The following is a 25,594-nucleotide window of genomic DNA, read 5'->3' on the forward strand; positions in this document are numbered from 1 at the left end:
CTGTTCCTAAACCAGAGAGGAGGTTGCACAGAAGAAGAAGATATCCCAGAAGAAACTGCAGAAACAAAAACTTATGGCCCAGGAATAAATTCCACAAAAAATAAATGCAAATAAAAATTTTAAAAAATTTCAGTCCTTCAGTCATACTAGCCGCATTTCAAGTACTCAATAGCCACCTGCAGCTAGTGGCTACCATATTAGACAGTACAGGTCAACACTAAGACCCATAATCCATTTTCTTGTTCGCAAGTTTAATGCTGTCGTCATCATCACCACCGTCACAAGGGCTTACTGAGCATGTAAATGCCAGGCATTGTGCCAGGTTACTTTGTGAGCGATGACATTCTCTGGGATTAGACTCCCTGGATTTGCACACTGGCTCTTCCATGTACTGTCTGTGTTACCTGGAGCAAGCAACCTCAACTTCTTCGCCTGTAAGATGGGGACAGTAGGGCTTCCCTGGTGGTGCAGTGGTTGAAAGTCTGCCTGCCAATGCAGGACGCGGGATACATGGGTTCGTATCCCGGTCCGGGAAGATCCCACATGCCACGGAGCGGCTGGGCCCGTGAGCCATGGCCGCTGAGCCTGCGCGTCCGGAGCCTGTGCTCCGCAACGGGAGAGGCCACAACAGTGAGAGGCCCGCGTACCGCAAAAAATAAATAAATAAATAATAAAATAAAATAAAATAAAAAGATGGGGACAGTAATGGCAGTGCCTTCTGAGGGCTGTTGTGAGGAAGACAAGGCCATGCTGGGCCGGGAGTCAGCTCCTGATAAATGATAAGGAACTCTGACTCATTTCCTTGTTTGAGGGGACCTACCATGGCTGAGATAATGTTTAGGCCCTATCTCAATGCAGGGACACATCTCTTCCTCATGAGGGTCTTACCTCTCCCTGGAAGCGTATGTCCCGAAGTACCAGGAGCAGCCACCACAAATGACTTCTCAAATTCAGTGGCCTGAGTGTAGGTGAACAAAGGACACAAACCACAATTTGACAGGTGGTTGTCTGTGTCCTTCCCAGCTCTTATCTGACCTCAACTTTTCTGCCCTAAATTCATTAGTCTGGGTCTGAAATCTAAAAGTGCCTACTGTGGGAAAGTGGCTTTCATTCAGATTTTAGTCCTTTGAGACATTTTTTGAAAGGTGACACTGGTACAGCAGAAAGGAAGTGAGGAGGCCTGGATAGGCAGGTTACTTTGGCCCTCTGAGCCTCAGTTTCCTCATCTGTGAATTGAGGTTAATGACATGTACCTGGCAGTGTTGCTTTGAGGTTAAATGTGAAAGTGTATTTGAGAAAGCCTCTAACACACTCTGTTGTCCATGTTCAATAATCAATAACTGGCCGGAGTTCACAAGTTTCCCACCAGCCGCTGGGAGCGAGGCGGCAAATGGCGGGGCTGAGAGGGTGCGAGGCGGCAGGGGCGGGGCCTGGGCGAGACCGACCGCGCGAAGCTCGCGAGGGCGTCGAGAGGGCCGCGGAGGGATACTGAGACGAGTCCACGGTTCCACGGATACCAGTGAGTGTCCCAACCGCAGGAACAGTAACAACCACTGGCCACACCACGTCGCCCACCCAGCCATGTGCCAGGCGTCCACTGAACCACAGCCGTATGTCGCGCCTGCATTTCACGCACCGCCTCACGGGGTCATCACGACAACTAGAAGGACGGTGTTGACGACGCCAGCTTTGCGGGTGAAGGAACTGAGGCTTCCAAAGGTTAACCTGCCCCAGGTCACACGATCGGCAGGTGACAGAGCCAGATTCAAGCCCAGGCTTTTTGGGTCCCCAAGGCTCTGCGTGGAAGGCAAACTTCCTCCTCGGCCCGGGAGCAGACCCTGCCTTCAAGTCAGTACCGAGAGGGCCCTGGAAGTGGATGAGTGGGGAGGGACCCTGAGACTGGGAGCCGCTGGGTGCTGGGCCCCACTGTCGGCTGTCTCGGCCTCGGCCTCTGCCTGGGACCGCCCACGCCAGGGGGCGGGGCCGGGGCGGGGCCGGGGGCGCGGGAGGCGGCTGATGCAGAGCACAGCCCCGCCCGCCCTCTGGCCGCCGGCCTGCCTGCCTGCCTGCCGTAAACCCCGCCTGGCCTGGGCCCCGCTCTCCCTGCTGCTGCTCATTTCTCCTTCCAGGCTGCTGACTCCAGCTTCCCTGCCCCTGGCACCAGCGAGTTCCGGGGCCGTTCCCAGCAAACGTCCTCCATAAAATGTGGCAAAAGCTCCCTCCCGGGGGCAGAAGCTGGGCCAGGGGCACCGACTTAACTTTGGACAGAACTCCACCGGTCAGACTCGGGACGGGCGCCTCTCCCCCGCGCAAGAGAGCCTCTGGGATGTTCTGCATCCAGGGCGCTTCCCTGAGCGTCTGGCTCGAGGAGTCTTCGCGTCCTTCCAGGCCGCAACCCTCTCACCCTACCCACCTGGGGCATCACTCCTGGTCGCCCAGGTGTTCTCCTACCTTCTCAACTTTTAGCTTCAGGGAACAGGGACAATGTCCTCTGCTTAAAAGAGCCTATGGGGAGTGCTGCCTGTTGGGAAGCAGGGCCAGGGCGGGCTGGCGAGGTGCTCGGGGGCTGCCCTCACTCTGTGAATGAGCAAGAGGACGTCAAGGAGAAAGGCGTCACCCGGCCCTAAGGAGCCAAGAGAACGTGGGAGTGTCCCGTCATGAAGAGAAGCAAGAACAACGAGACAGAGAGCTCCTGGCAGCAGCCCTGCTCCCGCACGTCTGCTTCGGGCTGGAATTCACCGCAGGGCGGGTCATCAGGGACCCGCGAGAGGGCCAGTGGCAGGACTGGCCGAAGGACCGAGGGGGGGATGGGGCACCACCGATGCTAGCGCGCCGGTCTCACCAGTCAAACCCGGCTCCCGGAGGCCCGGCCAGGCCCGTACTCACTCTATATTCTCCAAGCGGCTCTGCCACCTTCACAGGCAGATGGCCCTTCAGAAAGACAACGAGGGCACAGCCAGCCGGAGGGGAGGAGCTCCTTTCCCTGCAGCTTTGCGCTGCGTCCGTGCCCTCCTGCCACCACCTAGTCCGGAGTGAGGGACGGTGCCGGGCGCCTGCCCTCAGGCACCCTCCGCTCCGAGGGGGGTGTGCTTCACGTCCCAGAAGCACAGAACAACGTCACAGAGAAGTCGGTGAGGGCGGGCTCCACCCACGGGAGGACCCCCTCCCCTCCAAAGACCTCTCACCTCCGCTCTGCTGAGCGCCGCCAGGGCTCCGTCCCCCTGGTCTCTTCTCCAGCCAACTCGGCCCGCCCCACCCGGTGGCCGCTGGCCCTTCGGTCTTGCTCTCGGCCCAGCACCCGGCGTGTGACTCCACCCTCCTGGCTCTCCTCACTCCAGGCCCGACAGCCCACCGACTCGGCTTCCGCACGCACCCAGGAGCCTGCGCGCAGTCACGTGTTAGCTCGGCGGCCCCAGACAATTGTCAACAACTGGCTGGGCCGAAGGCACAGCTGCAGACCCTTTCCTGCGGGAGGGGCTTGGGCTGCTCTAGTTCACAAGGAGGCCACAGCAGCTGCCACAGTCTTCAGGCCCCACAACAGCGCTGGGATAAGCAGGCTGGGACACGGCGGGAGAAGCTGACCCCAGGCCAAGAAAAAGAGCCACACGGAGGGACTCTGTTCGGGGCCAAGGAGCCAGCAACCAACGCAAGGGGAAAGCACCGGCCCTCAGCATCTCCGACCACCTCGGTCGGGCGCTGGTTGCTTGCGGGGTGTGGAGAGCAGGCCAGCACCCGGCCCGCTGCAGGCCCGGGCCCAGAGGCGGAGCCCGGCCCCAAGGAGAGTGCGGCCAGGAGCTCAAAAGGCAGCAGCAGGGACGGGGCGTCCGGGGCAGAGCAACAGCGTCTCCCTCCGTCAGCAGAACGGGGGGCTCGGCAGTGGCGGTGAGAGCGGCTGCCCAGGAGAGCGGTCACCACGGCTGCCTTTATTACCCACCGTCAAACAGCAATTTCTTCCCCAGCCTCCTCGCTAATTACCCAGCCATAGTGCTCATCTCGTTTTATTACTGGAATTAACAACGAGTTCAGAGCATGGAAAGCTATTAAGATGTGTGATTAAGCCACATTCAATTAGTTTCTACAAACAATTTAATTGATGTTGCAGATAGAATTAACAAAAATAATAATAATAATAATCAATAACTGATGATGAATCTATGTATCAGATGATTTATGTTGGGATGCTTTCTTTTATTTTTAAATATATATTTGTTTATTTATTTATTTAGCTGCATCAGGTCTTAGTTGTGGCACGTGGGATCTTCGTTGCAGCATAGGGGATCTTTCATTGTGGTGCGTGGGCTCCAGAACGTGAGGGCTCGTAGTTGCAGCACGCGGGCTCTCTAGTTGTGGTGCGCGGGCTCTAGAGCGTGAGGACTTAGTTGTCCTGCGGCATGTGGGATCTTAGTTCCCTGCCCAGGGATCAAACCCATGTTCCCTGCATTGGAAGGTGGATTCTTAACCACTGGACCACCAGGGAAGTCCTGGGATGCTTTCTTTTAAAACTGAAGTATAGTTGACTTACAATATTATATTAATTTCAGCTGTACAACATAGTAATTTGATATTTTTGTAGATTATACACCATACAATGTTATTATAAAATATTGACTATATTCCTTGTGCTGTACATCACAGCCCTGTAACTTATCTATTTTATAATTGGCAGTTTGTACCTCTTAAACCTCTTCACCTATTTTGCCCCTCCCTCCTTCCCCTCTGGTAACCACTAGTTTGTTCTCTGTATCTGTAAGTCTATTTTGTTGTATTTGTTTGTTTTGTTTTTTAGATTCCACAAATAAGCAAAAACATACAGTATTTGTCTTTCTCTGTCTGACTTATTTCACTTAGTATAATACACTCCAGGCCCATCCATGTTGCTGCGAATGGAAAGATTTTACTCTTTTATATGGCTGAGTAATATTCCATTGTATATATATCCTACCACATCTTTATCCATTCACCAGTTGTCGATGGGCATGTAGGTTGCTATGTGGGGATGCTTTTGAAATCTCTGCTGTGGTGACCTCAAATCCCCTGTTCATAAAGCCCAGACCCTCCCATAACTGATAACATGCTCACTTTGACCTTGACTTGGGTAAAATTTTTCATAAACTTTATGATTATCACAAGATGTATATTAGCTTAAGCATGGTAAAAAACAATGAGGAAGATGAAATGCTCCCTTAGTGTTTTCTAATAGGTTTATTAGCCACTCCTTAAGTAAAATAATTATTTACCTGTGGTACAGCAGAAAGAAAATAGGGTTTGGAAGTCAGAAAGACCTGGGTTTGAATCTGGCTCCACCCACTGACTACAGCACAACCTTGGGCAAGTTACTTAACCCCTCTGAGCCTGAGTTTCTCATATCTAAAACTGGGATGATAACCATCTCAGTGTTGTTATGAGGCTCTCAGGACATTTTAATAGTTTTTTGTTCCCTACAGATATTCTCAAGCTTGTCTTTTATTCTTTTAAACATATTTGTGTTGGGACTTCCCTGGTGGCGCAGTGGTTAAGAATCTGCCTGCCAATGCAGGGGACATGGGTTCGATCCCTGGTCCTGGAAGATCCCACATGCCGCGGAGCAACTAAACCCGTTCGCCACAACTACGGAGCCTACGCTCTAGAGCCTGTGAGCCACAACAACTGAAGCCCACGTGTCTAGAGCCCATGCTCCGCAACAAGAGAAGCCACAGCAATGAGAAGACTGTGCACCGCAACGATGAGTAGCCCCCGCTCACCGCAACTTAGAGAAAGCCCGTGCACAGCAACGAAGACCCAACTCAGCCAAAAATAAATAAATAAAATAAATTTTTAAAAAAATAAATAAATCTAACAAGCAAAAATTACATAACTTCATTGTAAACATTAAGAAAACCTAAATCAATGGACAGATAAAACTATGTTAACGACTCAAATAATACCATGTTAACAACTCGGCAGGATAATGAATTAGGTTCTGCAATTCCAGGCAAATTTCCAAAAGGGCTTTTCACAGAACTTGATAAGCTAATTCTTAAATTTACATGGTAAAACAAAGGCAAATAATATTCAAGGTACTCCTGAGAAAGTACAGAGTGGGGAGTTTGCTTACCAGATATCAAGACTTATTATAAGCCATGGTATTACAGTGTAGTATTGGCACAGGGATAGACAAACAGACTGATGGAACCAAAGAGAAAACCCAGAAACAGACTCATAAATGGAAATATGATATTTGACAGAAAGGGCACTGCAGTTCAATGAAGAAAGAAAATTCAATAAAAAGTATTGGAACAACTGGTTTTCATATGGAATAAATGAAAGTGGATCTGTATCTCACATACTATATAAAAAAAAAATTGCAGATAGCTTAAAGATTTAAAGTGAAAGGCAAAACTTTAAAAGCCAATATGGAGAAATAGATTTAAGATCTTAGGGTAGGAAATAATTCACTAAACAAGATACAAAAAGTAAAAACTGCAAATGAAAAAGTTTGATAAATTTGGCTATATTAAAATTAGAAATATCTAATTCATCAAAAGATGCCATATGTGTTCTTCTTCATTTTATTCCTTTTCTCTTTCTTTCCACTTCCTTCCTTTCCCTCCTCTTCCCTTCCTGAAACATTCAGTACTAAAATGTTAGGTGAGGACAAGTCAGGTAGTTTATCACATTGGAGGGTGAAGGGAGAACAATGGTGGCGCAGAGGGGGCATCAGAGTCCAAGCAGCATGGAGGCATCTGCACAGGAGATGTATCAGAGCCTGAACAGCGTAAGCAGGGGACCTGTACAGGGGCAGCAGCCTGGAATGGGCAAGCACAAGGCAACTTAGAGTACAAGGCAAGTGGGGAAGGAATCCAGACAGGGGGTGCATCCTTTCAAATATACAAATATACATATGAAAATATATGATAGCTGTGATTTGTTTCAAAATAACACAGGAAGTGAAGGATGTGTGTGGAAGAGGCAGGATCAGCCAAGGGTTAAAGTTTGGTAAGTCTGGGTGATGGGTACACTGGGCTGTATTAGTCTATGTTTTCCTATGTCCAAAATTCTCCATAATAAGCAATTATTTTTCGGTACGCGGGCCTCTCACTGTTGTGGGCACTCCCGTTGCGGAGCACAGGCTCCGGACGCGCAGGCTCAGCGGCCATGGCTCACGGGCCCAGCCGCTCCGCAGCATGTGGGATCCTCCCGGACCGGGGCACGAACATGTGTCCCCTGCATCAGCAGGTGGACTCTCAACCACTGCGCCACCAGGGAAGCCCTAGAGTTCCATTTCTTAAGACTGGATGTTGGGCGCATAAGGGCTCATTTTGTTATTTTTATATACACATAACAATACACACTTATATATACATTTATACATATATAAATGTATACATTTATACATACATATGATTTGTATTGACAAAATATAAAATCTCCTAATAAAAATATTAAATTGAAACAGAAAGAAGACTATTGATATCTGTAGTAGTTATGAGCAATGAAGATGCTTTTGTCAGTGCTCCATGAGAGCCAGGGCAAGCACACATGCAGTTTATGCCTGTGGTCTCAGCATCCTCACATGCACCCCCTTTTCACTCTCAGAAGTTCTGCAGATGGGATATACTAGTAAGAGGACCCTGTGCTCTTGGTGATGGCTGCTGTCACCATTGCTTGTCCCAAGATAAACACAAATGCTAAGGAAAAACAAACGTGGCCTGTGGAATCAGGTAGGTAAAACCTTCCGATTAAATAGTCACTTCTACTTATTTGGAAAGCCTCCCTCAAACTTATTTTCATCATCTGTAAAATGGGCATAAATGTTACCTTGTTAGGTTGATGTGAGAATTAAATGAAATTATCTATGCTCACTATGCAAGGAATGGAAATCTTTTTCAAATTACATTAGAAGAGCTCCAGCATTTGGTGGGAATCTGCTAATACCCTGGGAGGAGGGGAGCCCCACCCTCTTTCTACATCATCCTAAGACTGTCCCAGGCTTACACAGTTATGAGCAATGAGATTTAAACAGACCTAAGAGAAAAATAAATACTATACTATAGTATATATACTATATATACTATACTATAGTCAGATAGTGAAAATGATAAGAAGAAAAAGCAGGAAAGATGGATAGGAAGTTGGGAGGATTATGGGAGAAGTGGTGGTAAACTGTATCTTCAAATTATGATGTGTTCTATGTAAGATAAGCTTAGATAGGTCACTATCAGTCAATTTTTTTATTCCTTAAAAGGAATAAAAATATTTGAATTATTTGAATTCAAAATCAACTGAATTCAGATATTTGAAGAGTGACTATTAAAACACAGATTAGGGCTTCCCTGGTGGCGCAGTGGTTGGGAGTCCGCCTGCCGATGCAGGAGACATGGGTTCGTGCCCTGGTCCGGGAAGATCCCACATGCCGCGGAGCAACTAAGCCCGTGAGCCATGGCCGCTAGGCCTGCGCGTCCGGAGCCTGTGCTCCGCAACGGGAGAGTCCACGACAGTGAGAGGCCCACATACCGCAAAAAAAAAAAAAAAAAAAAAAAAAAAAAAAAACACAGATTAATTGTAAACAAAATAAATCTTTATTCACCTTCTCTCCAGATGGACAGGAAATACTTACATAAAGATAATCAAGAAAATCTGCACTTTGACCTGAACCAAGTATCTTGCATGGTAGCTGGAGTGCTAGCTAAATGTGCCAGTTGGCTGAGTTGTCCAGCTAAATTTTTTTTTTTTTTTTTTTTTGCGGTATGCGGGCCTCTCACTGTTGTGGCCTCTCCCGTTGCGGAGCACAGGCTCCGGACACGCAGGCCTAGCGGCCATGGCTCACGGGCTTAGTTGCTCCGCGGCATGTGGGATCTTCCCGGACCAGGGCACGAACCCGTGTCTCCTGCATCGGCAGGCGGATTCTCAACCACTGCGCCACCAGGGAAGCCCTAAATTTATTTTTTTAAAAAGAAGAACACATCTTTGGAAATACTGTTCTCATCAAACATTAAAATTCTAAAATGTTTTTTAAAAAAGAGAGAGAGAGACCTAAGACACATATCCATCAATTGTAAAGTGTGGATTTTAGGTGGATCCTGATTTGAACCAATCAACTATAAAAATATACTCTTGAGAAAATGAGGAAAACATGAATAAGGATTGGGTATTAAAAGATGCCAAGGTGTGATAATGGCATTGTGACTGGATTAAAAAAATTCTTATCCTTTAGAGATGAAGCCTAAAATGTATGGATAAATGTTGTAACAGCTACAATTTGCTTTAAAATAACCCAGTGGTGGGCTTCCCTGGTGGCGCAGTGTTTGAGAGTCCGCCTGCCGATGCAGGAGACAGGGGTTCGTGCCCCAGTCTAGGAAGATCCCACATGCCGTGGAGCGGCTGGGCCCGTGAGCCATGGCCGCTGAGACTGCGCGCCCGGAGCCTGTGCTCCCCAACGGGAGAGGCCACAACAGTGAGAGGCCTGCGTACTGCAAAAACAAAAACAAAAACAAACCCAGTGATGGGAGAGGAGGGGAGGGATAAAGATGGAACAAGAGCGGTCCTGAAATGCTCACTGTAGCTGACTGGTAGGTACAAGGGTGCATTGTTCTCTTTGCTCTACTCTTATTCTGTGTGAAATTTTCCATGGGAGAAGGGAAAGATGGGAGAGGAGGATGGAGGGAGGGAAGCAGGAAGGAAGGAAGATCCTTGGAACAATGCCTCGTATCTCTCAGAGCAAGGGTCCAGCTCTGCGAGTGGTTTCTGCTGCCTTCCTGCAGGAGATAACGTCACTGGCCAATGAGAACTTCAGAGGAGGGTGGTTTCACACACTATGCCAATTTCACCATTCTGTTAGGGCCAAAACTTACCCAAAGGGCTGCTGTATCAGAATGCAGGGTCTGAGCAGGCCTAGGCATCCATCCCTCATGGGTTTCACAACCCTGGCCTTTCTCAGTCCCAGGAAACCATGCGCCAGAAGTGGGGCCACTTTCCTTTTTAAACCTCCTGAAAGACCAAACCAGTTCTGATCTTGGGTAGCCTAGACCTGCAGCAGCTTGAAGCAGGATTTTGGTTCCCTGGCCAGACCACCAGGGCCAGTGGCCAGAGACAAGGCCCTGGCCCATCAGCTTTGTAGAAATGAATTCCCACAAAGAGGTGGAAAGTAGTGAAACAAGTAAAGTGTTTATTAGGAGGACAAATAGTACATGTGGATAGACACACATGCAGGCTCAGAGAAACAGTCGCACCCTCATGGTAGTTTGAATCACTATTTATATGGGGGCATTTCTTCTGGGTTTCCTCTGGCTGATCACCTTGCTTTGCCTGGTTCTGAGTCCACATTTGGTTTATCTCAGGGTCCTCCCCTGTTTGCGTACACATCCCTTAGCCAAGATGGATTCTAGCGAAGAGGGCTATGGGTAGGCTGACATCACCTACTATGGGGTGGCGCCCCCTCCCTTTTGGCCCCCTGAGGAGCCTTTCTGCACATGTGTAGTCAGGAAGGTCTCCTTAACCTCAAGAATGAGAAATATGTGGTCTCTCTATCTTTTTTCTGGGCAGGGCTCAGTTCCTCTTTTGCTCCTTGGAGTCTCTGTCCACAGGGGACAAACTCCAGTTGCTCAGCCTGGGGCCCATCTATCTCCTGCCTCAGTTCCTCTTGGAAAACACCAAACATTTTCATTCCACTCCTGGCACAGCCTGACAGCCCTTGAGAAGGAGTTCGGAGCTAAGAACAAGAGCCTGGCCGCCCCACACCCAACCCCAGGCCTCTGCCTCCTCCTGGGAAGGGGAAAGACATGGTGTGGACTCTGGGTGGGGATAATCTTTCCTGATAATTCCTGTTCCTCCCCTATTCTACTTCCCCCAACCAATACAGACAAGGAGACGTCTCACTATAGATGTGCCAGGATAAGTTAAGTGCCCTTGGGTCCCTGTGTTATAAGTAAAGGGAAACTTTCAGGGAGGCTCCAGGTGCTGAATGGGGGCTGTTCATTCCCCCTCCCAGCAAGAGCTCCTCATTCAGCCACTGGCTTTTACTGCCCCCTTGTGGTCATTTGCTTCCTATAGCCAATCCTGCATTACAGATTTCCCACCCACAAAGCCAAGTCGGTTGGTCCCCTGCAAACCTTGCATTGGGCCAGTCTTCATTAAAGGTCAGACATTTCCCTCAGTAGTGAGAAAACTTTCTTCCAAAGCAAGTAAGTACATGAGTATCTTCCAGACAATTTCTTTGCTTTTGTTTTTGCGGGGGTGGGGGGGCCATGCCCTGCAGCTTCTGAGATCTTAGTTCCCTGACCAGGGATCGAACCTGGGCTCACGGCAATGAAAGTGCCGAGTCTTAACCACTGGACCACCAGGGATTTCCCTCTTTGCTTTTTAAAAACCTTAACGGTTGGAATTTTTTAAAACAAAAATTTGGGGAGAAAGAAACCTCATGAGGTGGCTATAGGGAAAGGGGATCAGGAAAATGTTCCCTGCCTCTATATGGGTGAAGGAAGTTCTGTAATTCCTGTAAAAAATGATGCCCCTCTGGACACTGTGCTTGTTCCTGGCAGGGTCGTGGCTGGATCTAACTTAAACTGAGTCCCCCTAAAACCAAGTTTCCCTGCCAAGTTTATGATTAACCTCTCTATCCAAAACAGTATTCCCTTTCTTGTCCTGACCCTGTTCCTCTCAGGACTGAAGAATATCAAAGAAAAGGGGAGACTGAAACTGAGCAGGACCCAGCAGGACCCTCCCAGGTACAAAAGGCCCTCTGTATCCTCCGTTTCTTGTTTGTAGAAAAAGGCTTCAGTCCCCTATGCCTTCCCTGAGTTCCAAAGAGCAGACTCAAACGGTTACTAATTAGGGAAGTGAGGGAATGCAGAAACAAAGGAAAAGCAGTCAAGAGACAACAGTTCAATGATAAAGCAGAGTCCTAGCTTCTTCTCAAGGGATATACATAACAATCTGACACACACCTTTGAGCTGTTCTGTAGAAACTAAGACCCCCTCCCCCAGGTCGAGGATAGTGACTACTTGCTGACCACAAGCACTAGACCCCAGACTGGTTGGAACCAGAAGGTTGATGATTAACATTCCAGAAACATCACCCTATTACCTCATCACCAACCAATCAGAAGAAAGTCATACACCCTATAGCCCTCACCCCAAATGTTGCCTTTAAAAACCCTTCCTTGAAAGCCATTGGGGAGTTTGGGTCTTTTGAGCACAAGCTTCCCCTTCTCCCTGCTTGGTGTCCTACAAATAAATGCTGAACTGTCCCTTCACTACAAGTGGGTGTTGGTGATTGTCTTTGGTGCACGTCAGGTTAAAACAGGAGGGAAAGAGGCAGGACACAACCTTTAAAAGAATGACATAGCCATTGAGGATACAACAAAGAATGGTTAGAACTGATTAGGCCCAAGATGGCAGAAGATTTGACTTCCAGTAGACCTTGAACCTCATTATAAGTTCACTGTAATACATTAGCATGCTAAATGACACACAATGCACCATGACAGTTCCTAGGACAAAAAGTGGGTGGTGGCCCAATTCCTGGAAATCCCCACACCTTCTCCAAAATAGTTGGAATAATTCTCCCGCTCATTAGCCTATGAAATTACCCAGCCCATAAAAACAAACCACCCCATGTTTCGGGGCCTCTCGCCTTTTGAGATGGCCCACACTCTGTGGAATGTATATCTCTCTAAATAAATCCACTTCTTACCTATCACCTTGTATCTCACTGAATTCTTCCTTCAATGAGACATAAAGAACCTGAACTTCAGCAAGTCCTGAGGCCAGGTGTGCAATCTCAATTAAAAGACAATGGGGGGCTTCCCTGGTGGCGCAGTGGTTGAGAATCCGCCTGCCGATGCAGGGGACATGGGTTCCTGCCCTGGTCTGGGAAGATCCCACATGTCGCGGAGCAGCTGGGCCCGTGAGCCATGGCCGCTGAGCCTGTGCGTCCGGAGCCTGTGCTCCGCAACGGGAGAGGCCACAACAGTGAGAGGCCCGCGTACCACACACACACACACACATACACACACACAAATTGACTTGAATAAAGGTAATTAAAAAAAAAAAAAAAAAAAGGGACAATGAGGCTTCCCTGGTGGCTCAGTGGTTAAGAGTCTGCCTGCCAATGCTGCCAATGCAGAGGACACGGGTTCGAGCCCTGGTCCGGGAGGATCCCACATGCCACGGAGCAGCTAGACCCATGCGCCACAACTGCTGAGCCTGCGCTCTAGAGCCCGCGAGCCACAACTGCTGAGTCTACATGCCACAACTGCTGAAGCCCGCACGCCTGGAGCCCATGCTCCACAACAAGAGAGGCCACTGCGATGAGAAGCCCGTACACCGCAACGAAGAGTGGCCCCCGCTCGCCACAACTAGAGAGAGCCTGGGCGCAGCAACGAAGACCCCCAGGTTCCATCCCTCGTCAGGGAACTAGATCCCACATGCTGCAACGAAAGATCCCACATGCCACAACAAAGATCCCTCATGCTGCAACTAAGACCTGGAACAGTCAAATAAATAAATAAATATTTTTTTAAAAAGGACAATGGGTTCAAGTCAAGTCCCAGCCTGAGTTGTGCAGTTACAGGGTGAGCAGACCCAAGTTCAGTTTGGTAACACAACTCCCAAGAGTCATTTTCTGAGCCCTGATCATTCTCAGTGAATTTACCCCTGGTCATAGAAGAATAGCATTTGGAGGCACAGACAGCATGAACCAGAGGCAAAAGTCTCATCCCAGCTTAGGCAAGCCACTTAACCTTCCTGCTTCTCTGTGATGTGGCTATGACTACTGCATCCACTTCAAAGCTATCTATCAGGGGGTGAGGTTCTGAAACAGGAGGGAAGGGAGCAGGGCACAACCTTTAAAAGAATAATATAGCCCGAGGACATGACATAAACTGATTAGAACCAAATAGGTCCAAGATGGCGGACAAGTCAACTTCCACTAGACTTTAAGCCTCAGGATACGCTCATTGTAACACATCAGCAAGCTAAATGACACACCCACAGGCATCATGACAGTTCCAAGGCCAACCATAAAGGTCAAAAAGTAGACAGTGGGGACATCCCTGGTGGCACAGTGGTTAAGAATCCGCCTGCCAATGCAGGGGACACGGGTTCGAGCCCTGGTCCAGGAGGATCCCACATGGTGCGGAGCAACTAAGTCCGTGCACCACAACTATTGAGTCTACGCTCTAGAGTCTGCGAATCACAACTACTGAAGCCCGTGCTCTGCAAAGAGAGAAGCCCACGCACCGCAACGAAAGCCCGCACCCAGCAACAAAGACCCAACATAGCCAAAAATTAATTAATTAATTTTTTAAAAAAAGTAGGCAGTGGCCTAATTTCTGGAAATCCCCACCTCTTCCCCCAAATAGCTGGAATACTCCTCCCAATTATTAGCATATGAAATTACCCACACTTATAAAAACTGACAACCCCATACCCTGGGGCCACTCTCACCTTCTGAGATGGCCCACACTCTGTCTGTGGAGTGTGTTTCTCTCTAAATAAATTTACTTCTTACCCATCACTTTGTCTCTCACTGAATTCTTTCTGACAAGACATGGAGAACCTGAGCTTCATTAAGTCCTGAGACCAGGTGTGTGATCTCAGTTAAAAGACCGTGGGTTCAAGTCCCAATCTGAGTTACATGGTTTCAGTTTTAGACCCCAGGTTGAGGATACAGACAATTGATTTGATGAAACCTGTTTATGGCTTGCTGCTTTCTGTCCTGTGTGGGCTGGTTCTCAGAACACCAAAGAGCAGGACTATCCCCGACCATTCCATATGTCTTACGCCTGAGCAGATAGTGCCAGAACATTGTGAATTATTCCAATTTACACCCAGAGGCCCTCAACTAGAAACACATCCATCTTCTTCATAACCGTAAGTTTAAGTGTCTGACAGTTGGGTTCTTTTTAAGTTGTAATGCAAGTGCCTGACTTAAGCTCTTCATTGCATCCACTCCAAAGGCTGCCATGTGAACAAACATAATGCCAGCCACACGATTAGATAAAGATCTAGGCTGTTGAAAATTTGATACATTTTACAGAAACTAATTGTGATGTACATATCAGTGGTGACATATTAATACTTTTTTGGGGAATGGGGGGTGGGTGGGGTGAAGAGATCTTGTGATTTTTAAGAACCTGCTGGCAAGAGTTTAACTTGTCTTGAGCATATTCTGATTGTATCATAATCATTTTCTGCTGTTGCAGAGGATGTGAATACACTTAAGGAGCTCACAGAATCCCAGTAGCACAAATTGGGCTTTGGCAAATCGTGTATTTTGTGTATAGAAGGAATTTAAGGAGAGGTATTACTTATTTTCATATTGTATTTTAACTGTTTCTCTGATCAAATTTTTTTACTCCCTCCTCCCAGTCCTCCCCACCTCCCTCCTTTTCCAATTCAGTATTTGGAGTTCAACACTGTCTCTCAATCAGATCATCTTGATCTTTTTTCTTTATTTCCCTGCCCCTCCCTAAGTCCCATATCTTGGTCATAAATATTGCATTATTCACACTTTCAAACTGTGTATTTTCTTACAATAAAAAATGATGAAAAAAAAAAAAAAAAAAAAAAAAAAAAAAAAAAAAAAAAAAAAGATCTAGGCTGACCCCAATAAGTTCCTCTGTTTTTTTTTTTTTTTTTTTTTTTTGTGTGTGTGTGTGTGTGTGTGTGGTACGTGGGCCTCTCACTGTTGTGGCCTCTTCCGTTGCGGAGCACAGGCCCCGGACGCGCAGGCTCAGCGGCCATGGCTCACGGGCCCAGCTGCTCCGCGGCATGTGGGATCTTCCTGGACCGGGGCACGAACCCGTGTTCCCTGCATTGGCAGGCGGATTCTCAACCACTGCGCCACCAGGGAAGCCCGTTCCTCTGTTTTAAAGACCTTTGGTTTGGCCACTTGCTTTTCTCTCCCTGAGTTTTAATTTCTGCTCTTATGTTTTACGTTCACTACTAGGCACCCCCACCTTCAACCCCAATAAAAGCAGAACAAGCCCTTTCTCTCTCTCTTTCTCTCTCTCTCTCTCCCCCCAGACCTTCTGTGGCCTCAGGCATGCTGTGTACCCGTACTCCAGAACTTGTAAGTAATAAAGTTGGTTTACTTGTTTCATAGTTTCTTGATGGTTATTGCTGAGGGTGTCTTGCACTCATAATAAGAACCACAAGGGCTGGTCCAGCCACATTAAGGATAGGAAGCAGAGACCTGCACAAAACAATAGCTTTGCCCAAAGGTGACTTCTCTCTAAGCTTCTGATATTCACTATGAACACTGTGTTGCGTGTAAGCAGTGCTTATCCATGACTTGGAGGAAAGCTTGCCTTTCTGACTCTTGCTGCCACAGCAATCTTGAAGGGACCAAGCTAGACTGGAGTCTCGGGAGGGAGCCCAGTAAAGTGGAAACACTCAGGCTGGGCAGCTGGAGAGTCCCAGATTCATGGGAAAGCAATTTAACCTTGGGAAAGCAATTTAACCTCAGAAGGCTCTTTCATCATCTCTAAACGAGAGAGGACACCAGCACCCACCCCAAGGAGTGCTGGGGTGATACACGTGAGGATGGCTGAGATCTGCTCACACCCCTGCTTAGACATGCAGAGAAAATGTGGTCAAGTCATCTTCTACACAAGTCACGGGGGTTGGGGTGCTAAGACTATAGTTTGGCATTTCAATCTCCTCTGGTCCAAACCTTCTCTTCCAAGTTCCTTTCCAAGTACAACTTTGGGTTTTTTTGTTTGTTTGTTTGTTTGTTTTCCAAGTGCAACTTTGAATCAAGAATTGTTTAACAGTCTCTTTTGAACAACAGTCTGTTTCAAATGAATTTTCTGTTACTTGGATGGATATGATACTGTATCCCATCCTTGTGCACCTCTCCAAAATGGTACCTGGGTACACATGAAGGTGGGAGAAGGGCCAGGGATCCATTGGAGGTTCCCGGGTCCATGCTGACTCCTGCAGTAGAGAGTCAGTCTGGTCTGGTCTGGCAGTGAACAAGTGACCACTATAGGGTGACTGGTCCCATCTGATCTTTGGGCCACTACTGAAGTCTCTGTGTCCAGTCCTTTGCCTGTGACAATGAAGGCCATGCATCTTGCAGCCCTTCTGTCCTCACCCCAGACCTTTGCTGACCCACTTTGCTGACTATCAGCCTCCCCTATTGTGGTTTCACCCTGAAAATCAATTAAAAAGAACATATGCCTCTTAAGTCCCTGCCCTCTCTCTGCCCCTCTTCCTCCCTCATTCTGTGGGGGCAGGAGGAAAGGACATCCTGGACCTCCCTGGTTATAGTCCCTTCTGCCCAGGAGTCTTAGTGGAATCTCTGTGCACCATGGAAGAACCTCTATGATCTGGCCCACTGTCTTCTAAACTGAGACTGTTCACTAAGTATACCCAGCCCTCTGCCTTCCAGGACCACACTTCCTGCCCTCTGTGCTGAGTAGGCCATGTGACTATTCTGGCAGCAGCAAGACCAAACATGTGCCACTTCCCCTCACAACTCAGAACCACCCACCAACCCATAATGGATGTGAAGTGTGAGTGAGAAACCTTTGTTACAAGCCACTAAGTCATTGGGATTGTTATTACAGCATAGCCTAGATGATCCTGACTGATACACTTACATAGCTCCTAAAAGAAGTTTTTAAAAATGGTGTGTACCCTCTTGCACACTTTTAAGATGACATCTAAAAATTTCACTAAACATTTAAATGGTTGCAAGGGATATAATTTCCATCTATTGTAAATACTAATATTTTAAATAAAAACTGTTACATCAGCCTTCTAAAATATCCAATGGAATCTAAATATTGAAACACTTTCTTACCCACTATCATCAGTTGTTTAAATCCATGAACAAGCTCTTCTTCAACATTTGGAAATTTTACATTTTTTCCTTCTTCTCCTTGAATTCATGTTTCCATTCCACATCCTCTGTATATCTTCACCATAAGGCAATATAGTTTTAGGCTTTAAAGTCTTTTATCCACCACCTTATCAAACTTAGCTATAACAAAAAAGGCATATAAATTGAAATTCTGAAGTTTACGTTATTCCCTGTCAACCATAAATCCTAAGTGTTAAACATATCTTCTGAATTGAACTATTATTACAAATAGAATTAATACAAAATTGACCAAAATAATATAAATATAAGTTTTGATGAGTAATTCTTAAATATAGAAAGCATCTTTTAGCAGGGAGGGGCAAGACAGATGGAGGGGATTAAGAGGTACAAACTACTATGTGTAAACTAAATAAGCTACAAGGACATATGGTACAGCACAGGGAATATAGTCAATGTTTTATAATAACCATAAACGGAGTATAATCTTTAAAATTTTTGAATCACTATGTTGTACACCTGAAACTTATATAATATTGTAAATCAACTATACCTCTATTAAAAAAAAAGAAAGCATCTTTTATTGATGTATATACAGTCATCCCTCAGTATCTGTGGGAAATTGGTTCTAGGATGCCCACAGATACCAAAACCTGAGGGTGCTCAAGTCCCTTATATGAAATGTATTTGCATACAACCTACGCACATCCTCTATCCTCCCTCCCATATACTTTAAATCATCTCTAGATTACTTATAATACCTAATACAATGTAAAGGTTATGTAAATAGTTGCCAATGCAGCAAATTCAAGTTTTGCTTTCTGGAACTTTCTGGATTTTTTTTTCCCCTAAATATTTTTGATCAGTAGCTGGGTGAATCTACAGATGTGCAACCCTTGAATACAGAGGGCTGACTACACTGCAGAAAACTAATTGACCTGGTGCTAAAATTCTTTCTTATAACAGAAATAGAAAATACCAAACATTTTATAAGATGAAGACTGTAATAAGGCTATTCTATACGATTTGATAAAAACAGGCTGACTCCATTTTTTAATAACACAAAGAATCTGAAAGAAGTATCATAGAAATATCATCTGTGAGTTTCAGCCAATATGTCCTGAAAATGTTGGTATTCCCGGAGAACATGAGCATGGCTCAGCATCACTACCCTCTGCTGTGCCTGCTGTTCAGAGGCTTGTCCACCAGCTGAGGATGCTTCTAAGTATGAGTACTGAGAACACAGGAGCTGCTTCCCAGGGAGGTGTAACTCCTACTGTGCTCTCTTTGTTTTGCTCCTGGGGGATTCCTTCAAGTGCAAAGCATTTTTAGGCAAAAGGAGAGGTGGATAAGAGATGGAGAGATCTTAAATGTTCTCATCACAAGAAAAAAGAAATTGTAACTATGTATAGTGACAGATGTTAACTAGACTTGTTGTGATCATTTTGTAATATATATAAATATTGACACCTGAAACTAATATAATGTTATGTCAATCATATTTCAATTAAAAAAAAAGAGAGAGAGGGGCTTCCCTGCTGGTGCAGTGATTAAGAATTCGCCTGCCAATGCAGGGTACACGGCTTGGAGCCCTGGTCCAGGAAGATCCCACATGCCGCAGAGCAACTAAGCCCGTGAGCCATAACTACTGAGCCTGTGCTCTGGAGCCCGTGAGCCACAAGTACTGAAGCCGGCGCACCTAAAGCCCATGCTCTGCAGCCAGAGAAGCCACCGCAATGAGAAGCCCACACACCGCAATGAAGAGTAGCCCCTGGTGACTGCAACTAGAGAAAGCCAGCGCGCAGCAACGAAGACCCAAACACAGCCAAAAATAAATAAATAAATAAATATATTAAAAAAAAAAAAAAAAAAAGAATTCGCCTGCCAATGCAGGGGATACGGGTTCAAGCCCTGGTCCGGGAAGATCCCACATGCAGCGGAGCAACTAAGCCAGTGTGCCACAACTACTGAGCCTGCGCTCTAGAGCCCGCGAGCCATAAGTACTGAAGCCCGTGTGCCATAACTACTGAAGCCTGCGCGCCTAGAGCCTGTGTTCCGCAACGAGAAGCCACCGCAATGAGAAGCCCTCCTACTGCAACGAAGAGAAGCCCCCATTCGCGGCAACTAGAGAAAGCCCGTGCACAGCAACGGAAGACCCAATGCAGCCAATAAATAAATAAATAAATAAAATAAATATAGTTTTAAAAAAAGAGAGAGAGGTGGAAAAAGCAAAGAGATTAAAAATCGCCACAACTCTCTGAACCCCAAGCTCGCATACATCTTTCTTCAGAACTTCCCAATATGACCAAAATTCCTTACCTTATATTTAAGAGAGGTGTGTGTAAGACAAGAAGCCCTGCAGAACCCTTGAGTAATCATCAGAGGAGCAACCCCACAGAGGGAGATCTGGGGTGGGTGCCACATGTGAGAGGAGTAGTTGTCACCTCAGATGCTTTTACAGGCAGATCAACTTTAGGAAAGAAATCATATGGAAGCTGAGATTCTGAAAACTGACTCCCTTGAAACTATCTATGTACCTGGGATACAATTTAGTTACATAAAATACGATGTGATTGGAACATTTTCTGGCACTACTCAAATTTTCAAGATACAGTGACTAAAAACTCATGGATATATCTTTTACAAGATTTTTTTCAGATTCCATGTATTAGTCAAAGTAGTGAAAACTATTTTCTGGTTTCCCTGCCCACACCCCCTCCTGGAAAGACTTTGTGCACCCCAGGAGTTTTGTGCACCTTGTTTGAAGACTTCTGAACTTCTCGACCTGGCCTGGGAACTAAAGAAATTTACAAAATCCTTTTTCCTTTCTACCTGCTGGCTCTCAGCTCCGGGCTGGACTTAAAGCTTTGCATTCCAGCAGCAGGACCAAGGCAAAAAATGTCTTTGGCAGTTCATATCCAAGGGAATGCAAGAGAGAAAAAAAAATCACAATGATACAATTCAAAACTCTTGTCCCCATTACACCTGTAAAGTGCTTCCTGCAGTGAGTGACAAGTAAAAAGTAGTAAATAAAGGACAGCGTCAAGCAGACACATCTCACATGCATGCACCTCAGTCCAAGCCTGGCTCTGAGGCTCAAATGCCATTGCAGGCATTTAGGAACTTGGTGCAGAGTTGCTGCTGCTGGGCTAACAAAATAAGGCTCATAAGGAAAGCCTTTCTCTCCAGATATGAACTGTGTACCTACCACATGCCAGCTCCAATGCCTGTTCTGTCGTCTAACTGCTCAAGGACATCACTGTGGCTTCAGGCACTATGAGATAAAGGTGGAGGGTCCATGGTGAGTGGGCTGGGAGGCTGCCAGCCATTCTGGGTGGTCGCTCAAGTCTTCCTTCCCAGGTGGGAAGCTGAAATCTAAAGAAAAGGCAGAGAAAGGTTCAGAGCAGAGGAAGACCTCCCTTCTGCCCAATCCAGCTAGAAGTCCCTGGAGAGTAGGCTACCTCTTTGCTAACCCCCAGCATCCAGCAGGTGTAGGAACTCAAGATCTGGAGTCAGGCAGACCTGGGCACCCACATGGCCCTGCCTTGCCCATCATAATGACCAGGCCAGTCACTGACTGCTCTGCCGTGGAGGTCTGCACTGGCACATGGGGATTAGATACACCTTGTCTGATTATCACAACCATTGACCCAATGATTAACCAGGACACTCAACAAAGAGCTGCCACCTGGCTCATCCTGGGTACACCAGATTTGTGGCCCCCATGCCCTCCCACCTTGGTTTTATAACCCAATTCGTGTTGAGACAGCCTCTTCCCATATCTGATTTCATCCTCACCACCATCTGGAGAGCTACTTTTCCATTATCTCCACAGGATGAAGGTGGGACTCTCTCAGGTTAAGACATCTGTCTGTAGACTATTAAGAGGCAACTCTAGCCCTCTAACCTCGTTCTGTCCCACTGTGGAAACTGTCCTTTCCATTGACCCATAACTGAATCGTGAGAAAGACAAAGACTTTATGAGTACAGATATCTTCTCCCATAAAATCTGAGGGAAGAAGGAGGATCCGAGTTTTGGTGTTAGAAAAACTGTAATTTGTAATAAATACACAAGAACTGTAATGAGAGGGTGGGGGGAGGCAGGAGCTCAGCAAACATCGTCCCGCAGGGGGCGCTGTCCACTCAGGGACATGCAACCGTCTTGCGGGGGGTGGGGGTGGGGTGAGGGTGGGGTGAGGGTGGGGTATGCCGTTTTCACACACTGAGGCAACCCAAGTGCTACGTTATTTGGTGTGTATCTACTTATTAAAATGTTTGCTTTGCTATAAACAGTCCCAGAGAGCTCAAGCAAATAACACTCCTTTAAAATCACAAGATAATACATGTATCCTGCACACACACAGAACCCTTTCAGAAATACACCCCCAAATCACTCCTTCAACAAGCCTCCCAAGCAAAGGTGAGAGTTTCTGGTCACTTCTTTTTAGGCTTAGAAAATGTCCTGTTATTGGCTTCAAAGTTGCTTAAGTGTGTGTGGTTGGTTATGTTATTCATTTGATACATAATTGGGTGTAATTTTTATTTGTATTGTTTCAGGTTTGCTTTTTAAAATCTTTTCAGTTTAACTTTACTTTTTGAATATCTAAAACATTTTCATGATTCAGAAGTCAAAACTATATAAAAATGTTAGGGGAGCCACTGACCCAAACTACCTGCCCTGGCCAGGCCCAATGGTAACCAAATGCATGAGTTATCTTACAACAGGAGGTCCTAGTAAGGAACCCAGAACTAACAAGCTACCACCACCAACTGGAAGAATTTGGGAAAGGTCAAAAGGAGAGAGGAGACAACAGTCCATATGTCCTACCAAACCCCCAGAATCCTTCTTGCTGGAATCCATCTTGGCTGAGCTATGTGCACACCACCAGGAAGGACCCTGAGTCAGAACGATTGGCCAGAGAGAACCTGGAAACTAACCCCATTACCATAAAGCCCAGACTGCGAGCAATGTGGCAGAGCAGTTCTCCTGGGTTCCCTTATACCCTGTTGTTCTCTATCCTGGCGCCCCTTTCCAATAAAGTCTCTTGCTTTGTGAGCACATGTGTCTCCTCAGACAATTCATTTCCAAGTGTTAGACAAGAGCCCACTCTAGGCCCCTTCCTCCAACCAGCGATGCTGGTGGGACCTCTTCTTTGTTATGACTCACATCCTGTCTTGTGAAATGGGAAATTCTGGTTCTGTTCCACTGTGAATCCCTCTTGGGCAAATTCTGACTGACTGGAAACATTTTAGCTATGAGCCGAGGACTAAGAAAGAGATGATATTTTATTATAACATTGTATGGCCACCATATTGTTTAGACTCCAGAGAAAATTGGTGTAGGTAAAACTCTTGAAAATTCCAAAACTGGTTCTTTTTGCATATACAGTTACAAAAGGCAAGCTTGATAAAACGTCTTTTCAGAATTCTGACCCTGAGGGAATAAGTCCTTCTAGGAGAACTTGCTTTTCCCGCTCCATGCCTTGAGACCAGGGCTCTCAGGATCACTTATCTTATCTAGACCATCTCTAATTTCTGAGACTGGAGGAAAAAAAAATGGGTAAGAGAAGCCTTTTAAAATTTTGCTTATTTCAACTGTTATTTATAAGCTAGTGAGTTTTATATTGTAATACCTGATTCATGACTAAGTTTAGAAAATGAAGCTATGAGAGCTCTGGTTGTATTTGTCTATATGTCTGTGTGCATTGTATATATGTCCTTTGGACGGTATTATCAAAATTAATTCAATGAGCTCTACTTAATTGGCTTAAAGGAAGTTAAGTGCTTATATAAATTCTCAAAAATATAGAAGTTAACTGGCCAGAATTAATTTCAGGTTCACATGAACTGGGAAATACTGTGTATTAAATTAATATCTGGTATTAAACTTATAAAGTTTGTTAATTTAATTAATATAGACACATCTTTAGGGTCATCAACATTAAGTATAATACCTTTATTGTAACTAGGTTTAATAGAAGTCAAGTAAAACCTTATTTTATCTGTTACAAATCTGTCAACAAGAAAAGTTAACTCAAAAAAAACTTTTGAGGAAAGTAAATGTAAATCAGATAAGAACTTTTAGGTAAACTCTATGGGAATAATTCTGTTTTTGGAATGCCTACTTGACGGTGATCTCTCCAGATATTTGGTAACATAAAATTTTAGAGTTACGTTAAATTGTTAAATGATGAAAGTTTGTTGAATAGCTGGGTCATTCCGAAGTAAAATAAGATACTGAGACAGCAATTACTAAACAGAAAAACTAAAGGTATTTAGGACTACTAATGAATATGTTTGGTGCCACCCTGAAATGTTTTCTGTAAGAAAGCAATGTTTTTAGAAATTATCACTGGTATTTATGTTTACCAATCTATGGAATGCTAATGTAAAAAACAGTACATAATTGCTTACTACTTAGTTTTCACTAGAAATTACAGTTTTTAAGAGTTGAAGACTCTAATTTAAGCAGGTAATTAAAGCTAACAAAAATAATAAAGGAAACATTTCAGTATACAGTAGGGAAGTAGGATGTGTGTTTTCAGTGAAGAAGGTATGAGGGATGGAATTGCATTTTAATAAGGGAAACGAAAATGAGTCTGCCATAGAACTGGTTGTTTCTGGATGGAGAAGAGAATGGGGGACAGATTAATATGGATACAGAAAGGGATGGAGGGTTTGTGGATGGTCAGGATTGGCTAGGTTTAGATTGAAGTTAACTGAATAAATGAATTTTAAAAGTAAGCTGGTACAAAACTTGAATATGGCTTTTATCTCTGTTAAGAAGGCAAGTTTTCTTAAAATGTTGAGCTGACTCTGATAACAGATATTAAGTTTCTTTACCTTTTAAGTGATCTGTTCTACATTTGCCTTTGAAATATTTTATTGTCACTTTGGCTAAGTGAATAACTATTGTCTTACAGTGACCTATGATCTTCTTTGTCCAAGTGCTTTGAAACTTTTTGACAAACTTCCCAAATATCAAAAATTAATAACAGTTCCTTTGACATCCAGCTTACTCTGAGATGCTTTAGAAGGCCCATGAGGCATCTTAGAGAGAAATATTTAATAAGTATGTTAAATTACATGGAGAGCATTATTACATGAGTGATAAACCTTTTAAAAATATACTGTATGGACAAATGTTATTAATATAGGTATTCTATAAATTACATGGAATTCTTAAAAATCTAGTACGCACTAGTAAAATGTTATCAGTCAAAATTCTAGCTATTTAAAAATGTTGCATGTCACAGCAGTAAGTTTCTTTTGTCAATTGCATTGTGATCCGACATTTAATAACCATGACTTTTTAAGTCTTTCTGTCATTTATAGACAGTTATTGTTGTACTTTGATAAATCTCAGGTTGTACTGGGGAACTGGGTAAGATTTTTTTTTTTTTTTTTTGCGGTACGCGGGCCTCTCACCGCTGTGGCCTCTCCGGCTGCGGAGCGCAGGCTCCGGACGCGCAGGCTCAGCGGCCACGGCTCACGGGCCCAGCCGCTCCGCGGCATGTGGGATCTTCCCGGACCGGGGCACGAACCCGCGTCCCCTGCATCGGCAGGCGGACTCTCAACAACTGCGCCACCAGGGAAGCCCCTGGGTAAGATTTTTTAAATTTTATTTATTTGTTTGTTTTTGGCTGCATTGGGTCTCTGCTGCTGCGCGCAGGCTTTCCCTAGTTGCTGCGAGCGGGGGCTACTCTTTCTTGTGGTGCGCGGGCTTCTCATTGCGGTGGCTTCTCTTGTTGCGGAGCATGGGCTCTAGGCACATGGGCTTCCGTACTT

General features: G+C 45.6%; 1 long non-coding RNA gene and 1 other non-coding gene across 2 annotated transcripts in view; both read right to left on the bottom strand.

Moving 5' to 3' along the window:
- LOC131755267 (uncharacterized) overlaps positions 1 to 25,594 on the bottom strand; it is a 52,709-nt gene that overhangs the window by 11,497 nt on the left and 15,618 nt on the right. The window contains exons 2-3 of the long non-coding RNA XR_010840288.1: positions 21,015 to 21,181; positions 17,789 to 17,968 (exon numbers count right to left, since the gene is read on the bottom strand). This is a non-coding gene — a long non-coding RNA (uncharacterized lncRNA). The remainder of the gene's footprint in view (positions 1 to 17,788; positions 17,969 to 21,014; positions 21,182 to 25,594) is intronic.
- On the bottom strand, positions 11,249 to 11,321 carry TRNAE-UUC (transfer RNA glutamic acid (anticodon UUC)). Its single transcript has one exon. It is a non-coding gene; the product is annotated as a tRNA-Glu (tRNA).

This window comes from Kogia breviceps, chromosome 4 (assembly GCF_026419965.1).
Source record: "Kogia breviceps isolate mKogBre1 chromosome 4, mKogBre1 haplotype 1, whole genome shotgun sequence".
Classification (NCBI taxonomy): Eukaryota; Metazoa; Chordata; class Mammalia; order Artiodactyla; family Physeteridae; genus Kogia; species Kogia breviceps.